The sequence below is a fragment of the Cryptotermes secundus genome, unplaced genomic scaffold, assembly GCF_002891405.2.
Source record: "Cryptotermes secundus unplaced genomic scaffold, Csec_1.0 scaffold454, whole genome shotgun sequence".
NCBI classification, from domain to species: domain Eukaryota; kingdom Metazoa; phylum Arthropoda; class Insecta; order Blattodea; family Kalotermitidae; genus Cryptotermes; species Cryptotermes secundus.
Window position 1 is genome coordinate 625,645 of NW_019729215.1, and position 16,913 is coordinate 642,557.

Genomic DNA, 16,913 nt, shown 5'->3' on the forward strand with positions numbered 1-16,913 from the left:
GTAAACATTCCTGAGGGTTTGTTCTCGTCTGTTGAAACAACTCGAGACCCACACGACTTCTGGGGGAGGAGCGCGTTGAGAATAAAATCTGCTGCGTGCGAAACGCCTTCTTGGCGTGTGTGCCTCGGTGTCTCTCATTGTTGTTCGGCGTAACAAGAATTGGAATGTGTCACACTCCCCAGTGTGAATTTTCATGAACGCCGGTTCTCGAGTTGCCGACAGGCGGAGGCGAGCCTGATGGCTGCACATGTGCAGAATCTTCTTGAGAGTGGCGGCTCGCGATCCGTGTCCATTCCCTTCAGCTGCAGCGGAACCACGTGGCCATGTCTCGCTGTAGCGGACTTGCAGACTTGGCGCCGAGGTCACATCGGGTCGCACACGCGGGGGGCCTCGTCAGCGTGACTTGCAGAAGGAAATTTGATGACTTGCTGAATTACGTTGTGACGTAACATTGCAACCAGGGGCGGAGTTGATCGAATTTTCGCATGTTCGCGTGCGATATCTACCATACAGGGTGATTCACGAAACTTGGCGAGTGAATCTGGTACAGGAGACGGTGAAACCGGTTTCAGGGCGCGCCGCGAACTGAGCAGGAAGGCGTCATGTTAGTTTTGCGAAGTTTCGTTCCTGCCTATAAATGAATATGAAGCCTCGGCTTCCGATCGGCTCAGTCGATACTGTAACTGACGGTGTAACATGTTTGTGTTATGAAGCGACTGGTCGTGTAGCATGCATGAGGAGCAGTCGTGAAGCCCACTTGCTCAGGAGCGCCCTTTCCCTGGGGGGGGGGGGTAAGTAGATTTCCTTACACACGTTTAAGCTGTTTAAGATTATTTTTTACAAATTTACCCAAAATATTTTGGATAGAAGATTTTTAAGTAGTTTAACAATGTGCGTATGTCAGTATTTGGCTTATATTTCCTCTTTTTTAATGCCGGGAAGGGTGGGTGGGGGTGCTGACACCAAGCGTCTGCCCCTTTACAACGCCTGGAACTTGGCGTCTGTCTCCGCCCACGGAAATCAGAACGTGTGTTGTTGAGGCAGCTGAAAGTGAGTCCATTTTGTGGCTTTCAGATTTCTCCTGACTTGCGAATTTATGTGGAATTAAGTCCATTTTGGTGCTTTTTTTTTTCGGCTGGGGTTTACCTGTCCTACACGAAGATGGGTGGCGTTGAGCTGCCAGGGTCCTGCACGCCATGGGATCGTCCTGTCAAGGTTGCGTAGCGCTGCTGGCACGCGATGTGTCGCAACACGCCGAAATATTTATTTGTGGAGCGATGTGGCACATCTGCACCGATGGATTGTATGTAAAGCGCGCTGTTTGCGGCTGTGGCACCCACCCACCCAGCTGATGTGCAGGCTCATCACTCACCTCCACCCAGTGCCGAAGTTAAGAATCGTGGAGCTATACCTCCACTCCCTCGTACTTGTTCATGGCGTGGTGCTTGATGGAGCACAGGCTCGAGTTTACCTTTTGCCTTTGTGGGCACGCTGTGACTGTGTGTCACCACCCGTGCGAACTTCTGAAGTGGGACAGGTTTCAGATGAGTATATCGCCGCCCATCTCGCACCCCTTCATTCAAGCACGCTGATAGTAATGTATCTGGTGAACAGTACAAATTATGAGGCTGCAGTTTTCTCCGTTCTCAGTATGTGCTCTGTATATTACTTCTCGTAGTAGCGCGAACGTCTGAGGTGGGAGGCTTTTGGCATGAATGTGAAGTTTTTAAATGTGAATCAGCATGTTTCTGGAGGGGGCGTGCGGGAATGTTTTTTAGCTTTCTGTGTGATGAGCCATGAAATTCGGCACCCTTGTTTGAGCGCGATGTACGGGACGGGTGCGCACACGAGAGGATGTCGGACAGATGTCGCTGTGTGGTGGCGCCTCGTACGAAGCATAATTGTCTGAACACTGTCTGTGTGCGGCTCTCCCATTTTGGCCGTTTCCTATGGCTGGTTGCTTGGAAACCATAAACGACTTAGCGAACATAAGGCTTAAGAGCTGACTGGACTTGTGAGCCTCAGGGGAACGCGAGGACAGCAAGGACAGGTCGGAGTTATGCCACTTTTCCCCAAGAGCGTGGAATTGCAAGCTGTACACATACCTTCGGCACAGGGTGCCCGGGAAATGCTGTCTTCTTCCGCACGGCTGGACGGAGGCACTGTAACGCCACGACTGGTTCCTTCCAGATCTTTTCCAGTTCATCATTCGACGATATACACTGTATATAGCGACTGGCTACGGGCTGGACGGCCGAGGGTTCGGAGTTCGAATCTGCGTAGAGGTAAGAATTTTGTTCTCTGAGTCGTCCAGACCGGTTCTGGGTTCCACCCAGCCTCCAATTCAGTGGGTTCCGGAAGATAAAGCGGTCGGGACGTCAAGCTGACCCCTCATTTCCATCTAGTGCCGTGGTCAAGAAAACGTGGATCTCTACATCCACTCCCCCATACGTCTTGTTGGTGTAGTTAAGCACAGGGACAACTTTACTTTGCATACTGACAGCGTCCGTGAGATACGCTGCACAGACACGAGATGGCTCTTGCCAGATTACGGCAGGATTGGAAAGCCAGTCTGACGTGAAGCGATGTGACTCAAAGAGTCAGATGTCGGTCCATTCATATCGCGCGGCCCCCACAAAATGGCAGCCCAACGCCATTTGTTGAACCTCAGGTGAAGTGGGTGCTTGCTCACGTATCAGCGGTGATCCACCTCAGAAGTTTGCCGTCATGTGGCCCGGTCCGTTAGCTTTGCTTCATTTGCCCCCCCCCCCCTTCAAAAAAAAAAAAAGACGCAATCTTAGGATTTGCCTTCGACAAGTCCGTAAGGTTAGGCTTTTGGTTTTGTTTATGAAACGTTTTGAAAGGGTTCGAGTCCTGGTTTTGTTTTGACAGATAACTTGTGCGGTTGACAGCGCTGACGTGGTTTGGGTCCCCCTCTAATACGCAAGTATCATGACCGACTATAACCGGCAGTGTTGGTAGAGGATGACAGTGCCACCTGCTTCATAGGGGGCAGTCACAGTTATTTGAAGAGTATTAGTGTGGCAGCCCTCATGGTCGCCTCATCGATAAACCTACACATGTACAAGAAATTGGTAAATATACTGTGGCGTGTAGACCGTTGCTAGGCAACGACCGTGAAAGAAGCTACTATGAAACGGCCGTTACTAACTGACGGCTCCTCAAACAAGCATGTTTCCACGGCAACAGTTGGAGTCAGTAGTGAGTCTGTTGGTGAGTGAGCAAGTTAGTCAGATAACCGATGGGGCTGACTTGTCAGCTGTTGCAGTGAGAAACTGATAGCAGGAGTCGGGGACAGCTCAGGAACCCAGAGGAGCGTCCACCGTTGGAAGCCGCTACCAGGCAACAGTAGTGAAGACGTTACTGTAGACACTAGTGTGTAGTGTGTGTAACAGTGACGTGCAAAGTGCAGTCAGGCGTTATGTGTCAATGCAGTAAATCGAGTCATCAATGCAGAACCCGTCTGTTGTCACACACATGCAGCTGAGAGTATGCATAGTGTAAGGCCCCCCATACACACACAGTTTGGCTTTCCGATCGACCTTACAGGCAAAACTGTGACAGTTTACCCCCTCCCTTTCCTCATACACGCGCAGATAAAGCGGCAGGCTTCATGCCACAATCACGGTCTTCCAGCCTATAATGTTGAGTCACACACGTTACGTGCTACGGTCCTGCCGGCAGAACTGACCGACTGACGGGTTTCCCACAGGCCAACAGTCCAAACGATTGGCCGGCCGGCCGCACCACACGCGTCAGTTTTGCCTTTCAGTCTTCAACTGTGCAGCCGAACTGGAGGCCACTCTGTGTGTGTATGGGGGCCCTAAGAAGTCCGAAAGGGGGGGGATTCGCTACATTTCGTTTAATTTTGTCAGAAATTGTAAGATTTTGGTAGTGTAGTTGGTTGAGGTGCTACAAGCCGGATGATCGCTGGTTCGATTCCCGACGAGGTCATCGGATTATTTCAATTGACCTAATCCTTCCAGCCGTACAATGGCCCTGGAGTCGATTCGGCCTGTAGAAGAAATAAATACCATGAATCTTCCTGGGGCTAAAGGGCGACTGCCGGCCCTTAAGGCAGGCAACTTCGCCATCTGTGACTCGATTTTCTCGAAAATGTGGGATTCTCGACGTCTCACAAATCTGTTGGCCTCCACATCCTGTTACAGGGATAGCTTTATTTATTTATTTTTTTTTTTTTTGCTGTACGATTTACAAAAAAAGTGTATTTGGCATAAAATGCGTGTTTCAGTTTTCTCCACGGCTTCCGTTCCGACAAACATTCAGAGAGTTGCGCTTGGGATGAGTGCAGAAACGCGCTTACGTCTTCAGGTAAAACGTCCATTATCGTTGTCCTGTTGTAATGGAAATTGGAAAATGTGGACAGATTTTAGTGAAACGCCCCAATTTCAAAATTTCCGATTTTTTCCGTGGTTCTCTGGTTTGTTACACGAGGACAATCTTAGCGAATCCGGTGGGCACATATTTTTTCTTACACCTTTGTGAACATGCCATAGGTCTTACGTACGCATGCGCAAGTAAGATGTAGATGTCAGCGCAATCGAGAATGTTTGAACTAGTTTTGGACGTGGTGAATAGTTAACGGAGATACAGGCAGAAACTAATTTGTGTGTGTACAGTGCAGTGCAGTGCAGCTACGAGACCGATAATTGTGTTCAAGACCAGTGACGTGTGAACGCAGCAAAGAACAGACTTTCAGAGTATATTTGGAGCATACCTGTGGTCACATTCGTTGCCTTACATGTTTGTATTGGCAGTGTGGCCCTCGTGGCCTGCTTCTTTTGTCTATTCTGCCATTTAGTTTCTCTCTCATGTGGCCTTCCAAATTATAATAGCAACTCTATGGACCGATACAGAGTCTCCTTGTGTTGCAGGTGGCGTTAGCCGCCTGATCGTCGTTTTCCTGTGAGGTACGGACTGGGTATTCAAATGCTGTTTATATGCACCGTGAAAGGGTAAACTAGATATCCTACACCCTGGATTTTAGGGGGACATCAAAATTGGAAATCAGAATGAATTGTACCAAATATTAATATAAAGCTTATGGATATATTTTTAATTAGCAAAAAATGGCCTTAAAGAGCTTAAATTAAATTTGTGATCATATTTTTCGGCTACCCCTCCCCTCTCTGGAAATAGTACTTGGGAGGGGCACCCATAGTAACCCTCCCGGGTTGAATTCTCCAAAATTATTCCTCTTATTTTTCCAGGTTTTGCAATTCACCGTTAATTCATAAAACCAAAATCTCGCGGCCCCTCCCCTCACTTCTCACTGCCCCTTATCAGAGGGGCTAGCAGGCGGGGCCTAAGAACCTTCTGACAATTTGATGCTCTCGTACGCCTTTCGGCCCTTTCATTATCAATCTGCGCCACCTGATTATCCATATGGCCTGTTGCGCATATGCTCCTTCGTGAGTTGTCCCTGTGTCCAAGCACCACAACGCGAAGGCGTGCGTTCACTGTGTCCCCCGATGTGCGTCGGCGCCATCAATGTGAAACTGGCGTCTGAAAGTTATGACACGCAGGGCGATGTTTAAACGAGTCCGTCGCTGCCGTTAATTAACCGCGTTATAACGGGGACTGCATGAAAGTGGAGTTGAAGCTCCACATATTCTTTATGGTTTATCTTACTGCTGCGAACAGATCAGAATTTTAGGATGATTGGTGAATGATGATTTTCGAAGGATGTGTGAGGAAGAGTTCGTCGTCCGATACGAGGAGGAATCCTGAAATTTGGTTGGCGGTACTGAGGAAAAGCATGGAATACCTCAGTAATTTTAGCCGGCCTCCTGGCCAGGATTCGAACCGGGTATTTCTTCCACGGATAAGAAGTAGGAGAGGCACAGACTCAACCCCGACACTTTGTGAGGGTGAGCTGCGAGATCAGGCTGCATTTACCCAGCATGGAATGTGCCTGGACGGGGACTGTTCCAGACACATCAGTGATGGAAATTCCGCCAGGAAATGGAAACGCGGACGTTCGGACTAAGTCCCACGTGACTTCCCAGCAATTCCTCGTTTGAATTTAAAGTGACTGAAACATTGATTTGGAGTTAATGGCTTTTAATCAGCGATTCGTAGTTTGTGTGACATTTCGCTTCCAAAATAAGTCATCGCCTGGGCTATCGATCGGTCCATACTCTTCGCCCGTCGCAGTTAAGTAAATCGTCAGATTTCAGCGTCACCCGCGCGGCCCGCTGAGGTGAAGGTCACACAGGCAGCTGCATGAAGTGCCATTAATGTCCCTGAGACAGCCGTTGTTATGGGGATGCGTGGAGGCTTAGTTTTGTTTATACAACAACAGATAACCCTTGCGAAGTGTTGCCATGGTTACCGGATCCAGGTGACAGTTCTCTCTCCATGTTCCAATTACTGCCGTTTTCACCAGTTTGCATCCGCCCCGGTGTATCGCCTGTGTTCCCGCGAGAACAGATGACTGAGATAACGTAAGTAAAAGACGGCCTCGCCGAAACACTACAACGGCGTATGGCGCATTGGAGGTACGCGTACAACTGTAATCATGCGCAGTGCGTTCTACTAAGCCTTCCGTCTGTTGTGACTGTTCGGTTCTCATGTAATTCGCTTCATGCTTGGCGCAGTCCCGACGGGGCCACCATTTGGTCAGCACTTGATGCTATTGATGCTGTCGGTTTTATACCAGCTTACAGCACCATGGCTTGTGTGACCCACCCGTCCGTTGAAAGTCGGCCGACGTTTCGGAGGAACATATCACCTCCATCTTCAGGGTCGAATAAGCCGAGCAAGACAGCATGAAAACAAGTGGCTAGCCGTCTTAATCGGCAGATAGTCTCTTGAACGTTGATATGCTTGACCGCCGCAAAGTCTGGCTTCACCTTGCCGTATACCGCGAACATGTTTCTTTCTCATGATTCTGTGTGGCTTCTGCTTGCGCCTGCGCAGTTCCCACATACACTTACGGAAGTGCAGATCGCGGACTGGTGTAGAACCCAGTTTCCCAGTAATCTTATAGTCGGAAATTTCGGATAATGCAGGAGGCAGGAGGGAAATGGGGAAAAGTGGAGCTCAGTTCCCATTGGCTCGCCCGTGGAAGAGAATGAAGTCGCTGGGTTCGCACGGCACCGAGCTGAGCGGGAGGTTTGATGTCTGGGAAGAAGCGTAAGGGTGTGTTGGCCAGGAACCCGGGACATCAGGGTGGATGGCTGGTGAGTGTGCACTGACTTGCGTGAGCCCGCAGAGAACCCAGATCTCCTTCCTACTCTCTCTCAGGGAGCAGACGAGAGGTTGCCATCCTCCCTGTTCGTATTGTTGGGATGGGACCCATGCGGTGCCCCAACTTGGTGCTGTGCTCCTTCAGCCCGGTGTTAGTGGGACCAGCTGCTTTCACGCTATCTTGTTCTGCTTATTTGACCTTGAAGATGGAGACGATATGTTCCTTTGAAACGTCGCTTGACTTTCAAGGGACAACACGGCGCTACACAGACGATCCTATGTGTATCGTGTTCGTCCCTCAAAGTAACGGATGCTGCTACGCGTTACGTGACGGACGGACGGCTAGCTCCAGCGGACCTGACAGCATGTATCGTTTGTGAAGTCTAGCAGACAGAGGGGTACTTTCGTCTTGAGGGCCAGATCGGATTCATGCCGTCCCAGTTCAGTCATCATAAACATCATGTTGCCATGGAGACGGAGGCGCCGACTGGCCACGCTTCCAAAGCTCCGCATTTCGCCGGCGCCCACGTCTCGGAATTGGCTGGCCAGGAGACGGGATTATCCGTGTGAAGCCTCAAGTTTAATGTCGATGTATTTAACGGTTCGGCTCGTACCTCACAGAAAACACTCCGATACGAAAACCGGTTGGGTAATATGTTGTAGGGAAGAGGGAACGCCGCTTTCAGCACTCCTCAGATTACCGAGTAATGAATCGTAAAGGATTTGGAAGGAAGCGGTCATAGCCAAAGCTGAAGTTCTTTTCCGGCCACCATGATGGCCAGTAGCCATTGCGCATGTCACATAAACTGATTGGCTTTGTGGAGGATCACTAGTATGCGTGTGTCTGTCTGTCGCAGGTTTAAGCCATCTGTATGTTAATGGTAACTGTTTCCTGCCTGATTTTGTCTTACATCTCTGCGTATTGCTCGGAGTGTGTTTCGAGATTTCAGTCGGTTCTCAAAATGAAAGGCACACTTGTCAAGATCATTAAAATAATTTAAAATGACAAGGATGTATGTATTCTTGGAGTGGGAACTACAGGTTTATATAGAATACTGTGTGATGAGTTTGTCCTTTAGTTCCCCGAAGCCTGAAGTTCGTGTGTGTGTGTATATATATATGCAGTACATACCTAAGGAAAAACAGTGCGTCTCCACTGCAGAGACCAGCCGGTTAATGCTGTTTGGGGAAACAGTCGCTGTTTACTGTGAGAACCGCATGAAACACACAAACACAAAGCGGACAGAGTGCAGAGTTTTACTGATGTTAGAGCATGTGGTACATATAGTTACCGTCGTGCTATGAGCGCCTCGTTTTATTCCTGCCTAATTGATCGTTAAATCTGACCTTAACTGCTTTGTGTTTGTGTTAGGTTAATTTAAATTCCTCGAGGGAGCAGTGAATCAAAGAATTGTTGAATCAGTTGATGAGGCTAAATATATATGTCTCTGGGGACAAATCTGTTTATGATTGACGAGAACACAAATCGATAAACGCGCTGATTTCACTGCAGTGGCGCAGTGTCCTGTGGGCAGCACCAAACATCGCGTGCAATTGATGTTAACTTATAAATTGACCCATATTCATGAGCTTGTGACATTAGAGGCATGCATTATATAAATATTGCGTTGGAAACTGTCCATGGTTTGGGGAGTTGGTTGGGCTGCCATGGCCAGGTGCAAGTGAGCGAGTGATAGATCCAACACGTCAGAAGGAGCTACTTGGGATGACTGGGTAACGAAAGAAGTTCTGGCCAGCCCATTGAGCGTGACTAACCCATCTAACGAGGGCCGCGCCATAGCTCAAGCGGTTAGTCGCTGGCTTCCCACCGCGGCGGCCCGGGTTCGATCCCGGGTCTGGTCAAGTGGGATTTGTGGTGAACAAATTGGAGCTGGGGCAGGTTTTCTCCAAGTACTTCGGTTTCCCCTGCCAATCTTCATTCCACCAATAGCTTCACAATCACCCTCACCTATCATCTGGGGCTGGTACAATTGGCCAGAAGTGGCCGCAGTACAAGGGACTTAGTCCCACCCCACTAGCAATAAAAGAAACCGTCTAACGGGCCCACCACCTACATTTAACGACGGAAGCGGTTCCAGATTCCGAAACGATTGTTTTTAAATACAGTAAACCGTCGCTAATTCGGTTACAGCTAATCCCTATCAGGATATGAAGTACAGTTGGGTACATACTTAGCATTTAGGGAGGCAGATGAGCCACTTGTCTGTTGAGACACAACTTGACAGTCTCTTCAGACCTGCATCATTACGTTCAGAAACAAGTACAACTTCTAAATAAATGTATTTAGCTTTTTATTTATTATTTATTTTCATCAGCAATGCTTATAAGTTTAAATTTCCCATTTATTTATCTTGTCTTTTCGGGCAACCGTTTTCTTCACTAATCCGGACCCTCCCCCCACAGTTACTCCTGATTAGCATAATAAACTGTATACTGACTAGACAATTGTGACGTGTGTGTAGGATCGTGAACGGTGCTGAGTTTCGTTTCGATCCCGTGCGCGATGCACCACCGCAGTCTGTGCGTTCGTATATTGCCTCATGCTGTGGTGGTGAAGGGATCGGGGTACGAAGCCTCGGGTTGTGACGTGTATTAAGGGATTATAGTGTGGCCATGCTGTAACAGCAAGTGGCATAGTACAGTGTGCAAGGCAAGGAATGTGGAGCTGTCCCAGAGGCATGACGTGGAGGCCCATAGGGTTGTGACAGGTGGAAGTTCCTACATTTTGTAGACAGTCGGCTCACAGATGGCGGTGAGGTTGTCGGCCGGCCGCCCGCCGTTTACCCCCAGCAGGATTCCTGGTACTCATTTCTGTTAGAGGCTGAGTGGGCCCCAGGGCCATAGTGCGGCTGGGAGGATTAGGCCAATTGGAAAATCCAGCGACCTTCCGGCTTGTATAGTGTCTGGACCAGTACAGGGTACCGTGCCGTAAAGGCGCTGGCAGTTGAGGCGGTAAGTAAATGCAGCTGCGACTGGAGTTGTAATGCTGTGTCTTCTGATAACGTTTTTATTGTACTTTCTTCTGCATACGTACAGTTTTCATAATTTCCAATAATTCTTTTTTTTTTTTTTGGAGCCGCGGTATTCAAGTTACAGTGAGCACATTCTTGGAGACGCTGGAACGGGCCCAATACGACGCTAGAATGCGCTCCAAGCATACGCGAGGTTGCGTTGATGTCGATTACGTCATCATCAGTTACTCGATTTGCAGTATTTTCAGAACACAGTGGGAACCAACTCCTGGTGCCGGTCACCTCGTCGAATGCACGGGACGTGTTGCATGCTCAAGGTGTGACGTACCCCCATGTTCGGGAATGACAAATTTCGAAGTGACTCGAAGAAGCAACGATCCAAACTCGGGCCTTTTACTTGAAGAACACACAAGACTGTTCGACGAAGGGTGCTGAGTGGAATATTTGGACCTTTAAAGGGAGGAAGTGACAGCGGATGGAGAAGCCTCATGTTTTGGACTCTTCGCCAAATATTAGGGTGATCACATCAAGGAAGATGAGATGGGCGGCGTGTGTAGCACTGCATGCCTGAGACCCAGATGAAACGATAACATAAGTGGGATTTGAAAGAACTGAGTGGTGCGGTGTGGGTTGCATTTGGGTACCGGGGAAGGCCGACTGTGTCGGTCCTACACTTGCGTGTAGTTTTTTTAATGCTAGTGGGGTGGGACTTAGTTCCTTGTACTGCGGCCACTTCTGGCCTCTTGTACCAGCCCCAGATGATAGGTGAGGGTGATGTGGAGCAGTTGGTGGAATGAAGATTGGCAGGGGAAACGGAAGTACTCGGAGAAAACCTGCCCCAGCGCCACTTTGTCCACCACAAATCCCACTTTACCAGACCCCGGGCCGCCGCGGTGGGAAGCCAGCGACTACCCGCTTGAGCTATGGCGCGGCCCTTTGCGTGTAGTTAGTGCAGACCCGTTTGCCGATCACAGTGGCCGACCCCGAGGTTTTAGCCCCGCTCGAACGCTGGAATCGAATCCCACGTGAGGCATGGATGTCTGGATGCGTTTATTCGGTTTGTTTTGTTCTGTATGAAGGTAGAGGCTTGCGACGGGCTGATCCCCCGTCTAAAGTGCTCTAGCGATTGTGTATAGAATTAAAAAGTTGAAATAGCGGCCGAGGTCGAACCAAATGAGCGTAGAGCCAGAGACAGAGAATTCTGCAGCTGGCCGTGCTCAGTCCACTGAGTGAGATAGGGATTGTAGAATGTGAGTTACAGTACGTCACCCTGCCTCCCTCATGACGGATGCAACCGCTGCCCCCATGTACCGCCATATTTCTCACGCCCAAACTGCCTCTGTATTGATAGTTTTACGAGGGTAAGTCAGAAATTATCCGCATTTTCTCCATAACACATCTTAGGTTTGTCACACTGCCTCCTACGCATGCATTGTTAGAGTTGGTACTACTGTGGTCACGTGATCGAAGTTTTACCTTGATCGCATCATTTTCCTTGATGCTGTGACAGTGTAAACATGGCCGCTCTGCTAGCAGTGTGCACCAATGATTAACAGAGAATAGTGATCCGATTTCTCTGATTGGAAGGTGCGTCAGGGGCTGGGTTCATCGGTGGGTTCATCACTATGAGCCAGAACCCAAAAGCCAGAGTATGTGCGGAAACACCCGGGATCGCAAACGAAGGTGAAATTCAAGACTCAATCTTTTCGTGGGAAGGGTGATGCTAACCGTTTTGTGGGACTCAAAAAGGCCTATACTGGAAGACTACCTGGAAAAAGGGTGTACGGTCAACAGTGCAAGATGCAGTGATTTGCTGGCCAACAATCTGAAGCCAGCAATTCGCACCAAACGCCGAGGCCTATTGTCGAAGGAAGTGTTGTTGTTGCATGACAATGAACACTCACACAAGGACGGCCAGACCGTTTCGAGGTGCTGGAACACCCTGCCTACAGCCCAGATCTCGCCCTTTCCGACTATCATCTCTTTGGACCGCTCAGTGATGTTTTACTAGACTTCTGGTTTTCTATGGGCAAAGAAGTGGGGGAAGCGGTGCATAAACGGTTGCGCGACCAAATGAAAACCTTCTTCGTGGAGGGAATACGCAGGTTTTTGGACCACTGGATCAAGTGCATCGAAAAGGGAGGAGACTATGTAGAAAAATGAAGTACTTGTTCAACCCCTACGTTTGTATATATGGATTGGAAAAACAAGATTGCGGATAATTTTTGACGTACCTACGTAATTTTAAGACTTTAAATTCAGAACTGATTTTTGTGGGGTGTATTGTTTTGCGGAAAGTAAAAGCGGCTTGCGTGATAAGCGCGAACGGTGCAGAAGCCGTGCTCGCCGGCAGCCCTGGTTCGATCCCATGTCAGGTCACGCCCGACGAGTGTTGAGGTTTTCACTACTCATTGCGCCAACTGTACCCCGCTCCCGCTCGTGGGGCCCGATCCCCGTGCTGTCAGAGGACAACACTTGCACGACACGCCTGTTTGTATGCCCTCTCATGTGACTTGCTGCATTTATCATGTCCGGCGCCGTACTCGAATGTTTATCGTAGTGATTAGTTCGCCGTCTGCGTATTAGTGGCGATGTGAAGCAAGCATTGTCCACTGTTGTGCAACGCCAAGCTGTGGAGTCATTCAGGAGCCGCGCCAAGTTCACGTGCCTTCCAGAGAACTTGCAGTGTTCCTGTATGGTCCACAGACCGTGTGTGGCCCTTCGGTAGCGAAATCTTCTGTTTTATTCCAGAACATCAGTGCCTGTTATTTATATGTGAGAGCTCGAGGACCCCGTCTGATCTCACATGGCAAGTGAGAGAGCCACAGAGTTGCATGTGCGGCTTATCCACTCCCGTCCCCCTACGCCTTCTGTCAACAGAAGTCTCGAAGTTCAGCATCGGCGTTCCGTAACACGCCACTTCCGGACAGTTAGGATCGGCTCTGGTCTACAGTCCCCACTCCCGCCCTGTTGAGACTGTTACTCGACCTGTGAGGTGTCTGGTGTTGGTGAAGAGTAGCGAAGCGTAAAGGCGCAAGTTTGGGCCCTTAGCATGGTGGTTCTCCCTGAGCTGTTTGTGTTATCGTCTGAAATTGAACGAGCCTACGTTATCTTGGGCGTTCAAAGGCGACGTGACGAAGCAGAAGTTGATGTGCCCCTCAATAGGTTCACCCTCCAGGCAGATGGCGGGTTAGTACCCTAAATTAGACCAGGATCTCATTCGACATTTTTTCCAGTTCATCACGTGGTATTTACTTACAGTTGGACGCTGTGTATAATCACTAAATAGACTATAAACAAATTAGCGAGGAATTTTTCTCCGTTTTATTGCCTCATTTCTCTGACATACCAGTAATCCCAGCAGCACCTTTTGATATTGCAACGTGATAAAAGAGTGTGACTATAGACGGGGTATTGCCTGGTAATGGGATTTATTGGACACTAACACGCAACACGTGAGTACACTTTACAGATCACTATAACACAGAATAGTGTTCGCAGTCACGGGTCTTCACTGCGCTGCTTGGTAGCGGCTTCCAACAGTGGACGTTTGCCTTGCTATTTCCTTGTGCCTCATCTTTCCTAACCCGGTGATCACATTTTTATGGGGTTTCGCATTTTTTGTTTCGTCTTCGAAACCGTCTTAGGGGGCGCTGTTCTTTCCTACAAGTACAATATGCCAGTACGGTTTACTTGCATTTGTCTTCCAACGTTTCATGACTCATGTATCCATTTCTGTTCTGTTTCTTCTCACACCTCCGAAAGTCTAATTTCTGCTGCTGACAGTCTGCCTTGATTTATATCTGGCCCCGATGTTGCACGAACTGCTGAGGTGCAGAATTATGATGAGTGGGTCTGAAGTGTGGGATTCGCGGCATGCGTAATGATGCCGTCGGTAGCAGAGACGGTATAGCGCCGAAAGATAGGATCATTGCTGAATAGTGAATTGGAAGGGATTTGGAAGGAAGTGGTCGTGGCCTAATTTTGACGTTGATTTTTGTCACCCACCTGGGGGGACGGGCGAAGACCATGGAAGACTTCCTTCAGGATGTCCGGCCTCTCGTTCAAAATTCGAACCCGGGGCCTCCAGTATACGAAGCAGGAGTGCGCCTCTTCACGCTATTCAGTCACGTGGGCTCATTGAAGGAAATTATTGTGGATAGGCTAATGAAATTATATAAATTATAGAGTGGCGAGGAATTTTGTGGCCAGCTGAACGAATTTCAGGTCCTTGCAGCGCGGCCGCACAAGTCGCGCCCAAGACTTAACGCAGTGGCACATTTGGCCCTCCCGTCTCGACCCGGTTACACCGGATGCAGTTAGGCTGGAGGATAACGTTAAAGTGGATCTTAAAGCAGCATCGCATTCTACGAAAGGTGGTGAATAGCTTGACCAGCTGAGCCACAGTAAGATTCCCAGAAGCGCTATGTTCAAACCTGCGTGGCTCAGGCTGTACGCTATTTCTGAGGTGATGACGCCTGCTGGAAGCGTGAGATTGTCTTGCTGCTATCAGTGGTCACGTGGGTGTTGCGTCACTGCCGGGGCTGTGCGGGCTATATCAGGTGGCGGGAGATGAGGCGCTGCAGTAACGTCTCGTGAGCGGTAATTCGCGTAGAATGGTGGAATTGCTCGCGCGACTGAAGAGAACTTTTAGTGCGGTGAGTGCTCTGAAGGTTTCTGCATTACTTTCTTGCCCTTTCACTTCTGAAGGGCGTTAACGTTTCTTTGTTTACTGCTGGCACACGTGGGCCGTTTTATTAACCGTTCATTTTGGTATTTCCCCTTCGCATGCAATTGATATATTCACTTGTCGTCACGTGAGATGTGAAGTTTGCGCAGCGGTCAAGTCTCTGTTGGGGCCTCGTGAGTGGTTACCACTGTTTCGGAGAGATATTGCTTACATCTTCAGGGCTGAACTATTCTAAATTCGGAGGATCACTATCGCAGTTTATGCTTTTGCCGTTTCCTTCCCGATGTATATATATATAATTGGGGGGCACGGTAGCGCAGTTTGAGGCTTTACGCTACAAACTGGAAGGTGTAAGGTTTGATTCCCAGTGAGGTCATCTTTCAGCCCCTAACAGAACTTAGTACCAGGAATCTTCCCTTGGGGTAGCGCTGACAGCCTGCCCGCCATCTGTGAGCCGATTGTCTACAAAAAGGGGGGGCCCCGACGGCCTGTTACAGGGTGGCTTGCCATTCCGTGTTACTGTGCTCGCTTCGGATTTTCTTTTTCTTCCATTGTTTTGCTTTGTTGGTAGGCTACCGTCCGTGTGCCCTTGTTGCACTGGCAACCCCTGCAGTCTGCAAGTTTGGGGGTTCTTCCGTCTTCACCGAGCCTGGTAACTGTTTGTATTGGCTGCCCACACAGTGTAACATGTCCAGGCCCGTATTCGCGAGAAGCTCGGGTTCGAGTCTCACCCTTAGCACAGGCCGCCCTGACCGAGGTTGTCTCTGATTTTCCTCAGTCACTCCAAATTAGGATAGTGTCTCGGTTTGGAACACGACTGCTGCCTTTTAACGATAAGTATGTGTGTATGTATGTATATATATAGACACACAGTTCAGCTGCCAACATCCCACAATCCCCCCCCCGCGCAAAAATTAAATAGCTGGCGTTTGCAGTGAAGTCTGCTTTCCGTGAGAGCAAACAGACTTTGTAGTGTTATTGAGGTGAACTTCAGGCTTCAAAGGGTTGCTCACTTTAATTGCGAAGCAGACTTGGTTTATGGGCGCACAGCGCGCCCTGTGGGGAGAAGAGTTGGCGAACAGTTCACTGTAGCAAGTGTTCAGATGCTCCGGCCTTCTACTACTGACCTCCTTTTGCTGTTTGGTTCGATGCCAGGGAAGGCTGCTGCCCGCTCGGTTTACCCTACTTCGGTCCGTCAGCCTACAAACCTTGGGTTAGTTGTTGATCCAAAGTGGCACAACCGATTCTGCGCGTCATCTTATATAATGTATTGAGGCATTGCTCCAGTTCCGCCGCATTCGGCTTTTTCTGGGAATTAATTGCTCAACGAGTGTAAGCGGTTATGAAACTGTGAGACGCGGGCCGAGGGTGCGCCCTCAGCTGGCCACTTTTGAGTCCAAGCTGTGTTACGACCGACGGTCAGTCGGCCACTGTCTTGGTGTCGAGCACTCATCTGGTGCCGAAGACCAGACAGTTGCGGGTTCGTTTATGTGAGGCTCCCTCTCTGACGAGAGGATGGGTGTCATTTACAGCTGCTGCAGGCCCTCACCAGCGCAGTCATTCTCAGGTCCCAGTCCCACGGGACTCATGACCACAGTTTACTGTCTCAGAATCGAGTCTCCCTAACCTGGAGGGCCAGGCCCCCGTATTTATATCCCCCAGGAACAGTGTGGCCCGGTTATATCCCCAGGCACTGGGTTCCCTTTTCGTCTCCTGCGGCTCGCAGGGCTACGGGCCAGTTCTGAGCTGTGCTGTCTCTCGCGCTCCAGTTTATTGGAATCACTTGGAATTAATTACAAGTTTTATCAGTACATGGTAGCGTAGTTGGTTGAGGCACTGTGCTACAAGCCGGAAGGTCGCGGGTTCGATTGACCTATCCATTCAAGCAGCACTGCCTGTTACAGGGATGCCGTTACCTTATCAGTACAGCCATATACTTGAAGCGCAGGTGACTTTTGCTTGATAGGCGCGCCGTTCCACTCTGCTATTCCAAATGC

At 49.4% G+C, this 16,913-nt stretch overlaps 1 protein-coding gene across 3 annotated transcripts in view; it reads left to right on the forward strand.

The window, feature by feature from the left end:
* The window catches only part of LOC111865448 (sodium-dependent phosphate transporter 1-A), a 71,243-nt gene that overhangs the window by 16,490 nt on the left and 37,840 nt on the right, over positions 1-16,913 (forward strand). Inside the window, exon 1 of one of the 3 annotated variants that reach the window (XM_023853495.2) lies at positions 4,710-4,952. The exons of 1 other annotated variant lie outside the window; for it this stretch is intronic. The gene's annotated coding sequence lies outside the window, so the exon portion shown is untranslated. Of the gene's footprint in view, positions 1-4,709; positions 4,953-14,803; positions 14,885-16,913 lie in introns of those variants that run through there. One more of the 3 variants, XM_023853494.2, reaches the window with a different exon arrangement.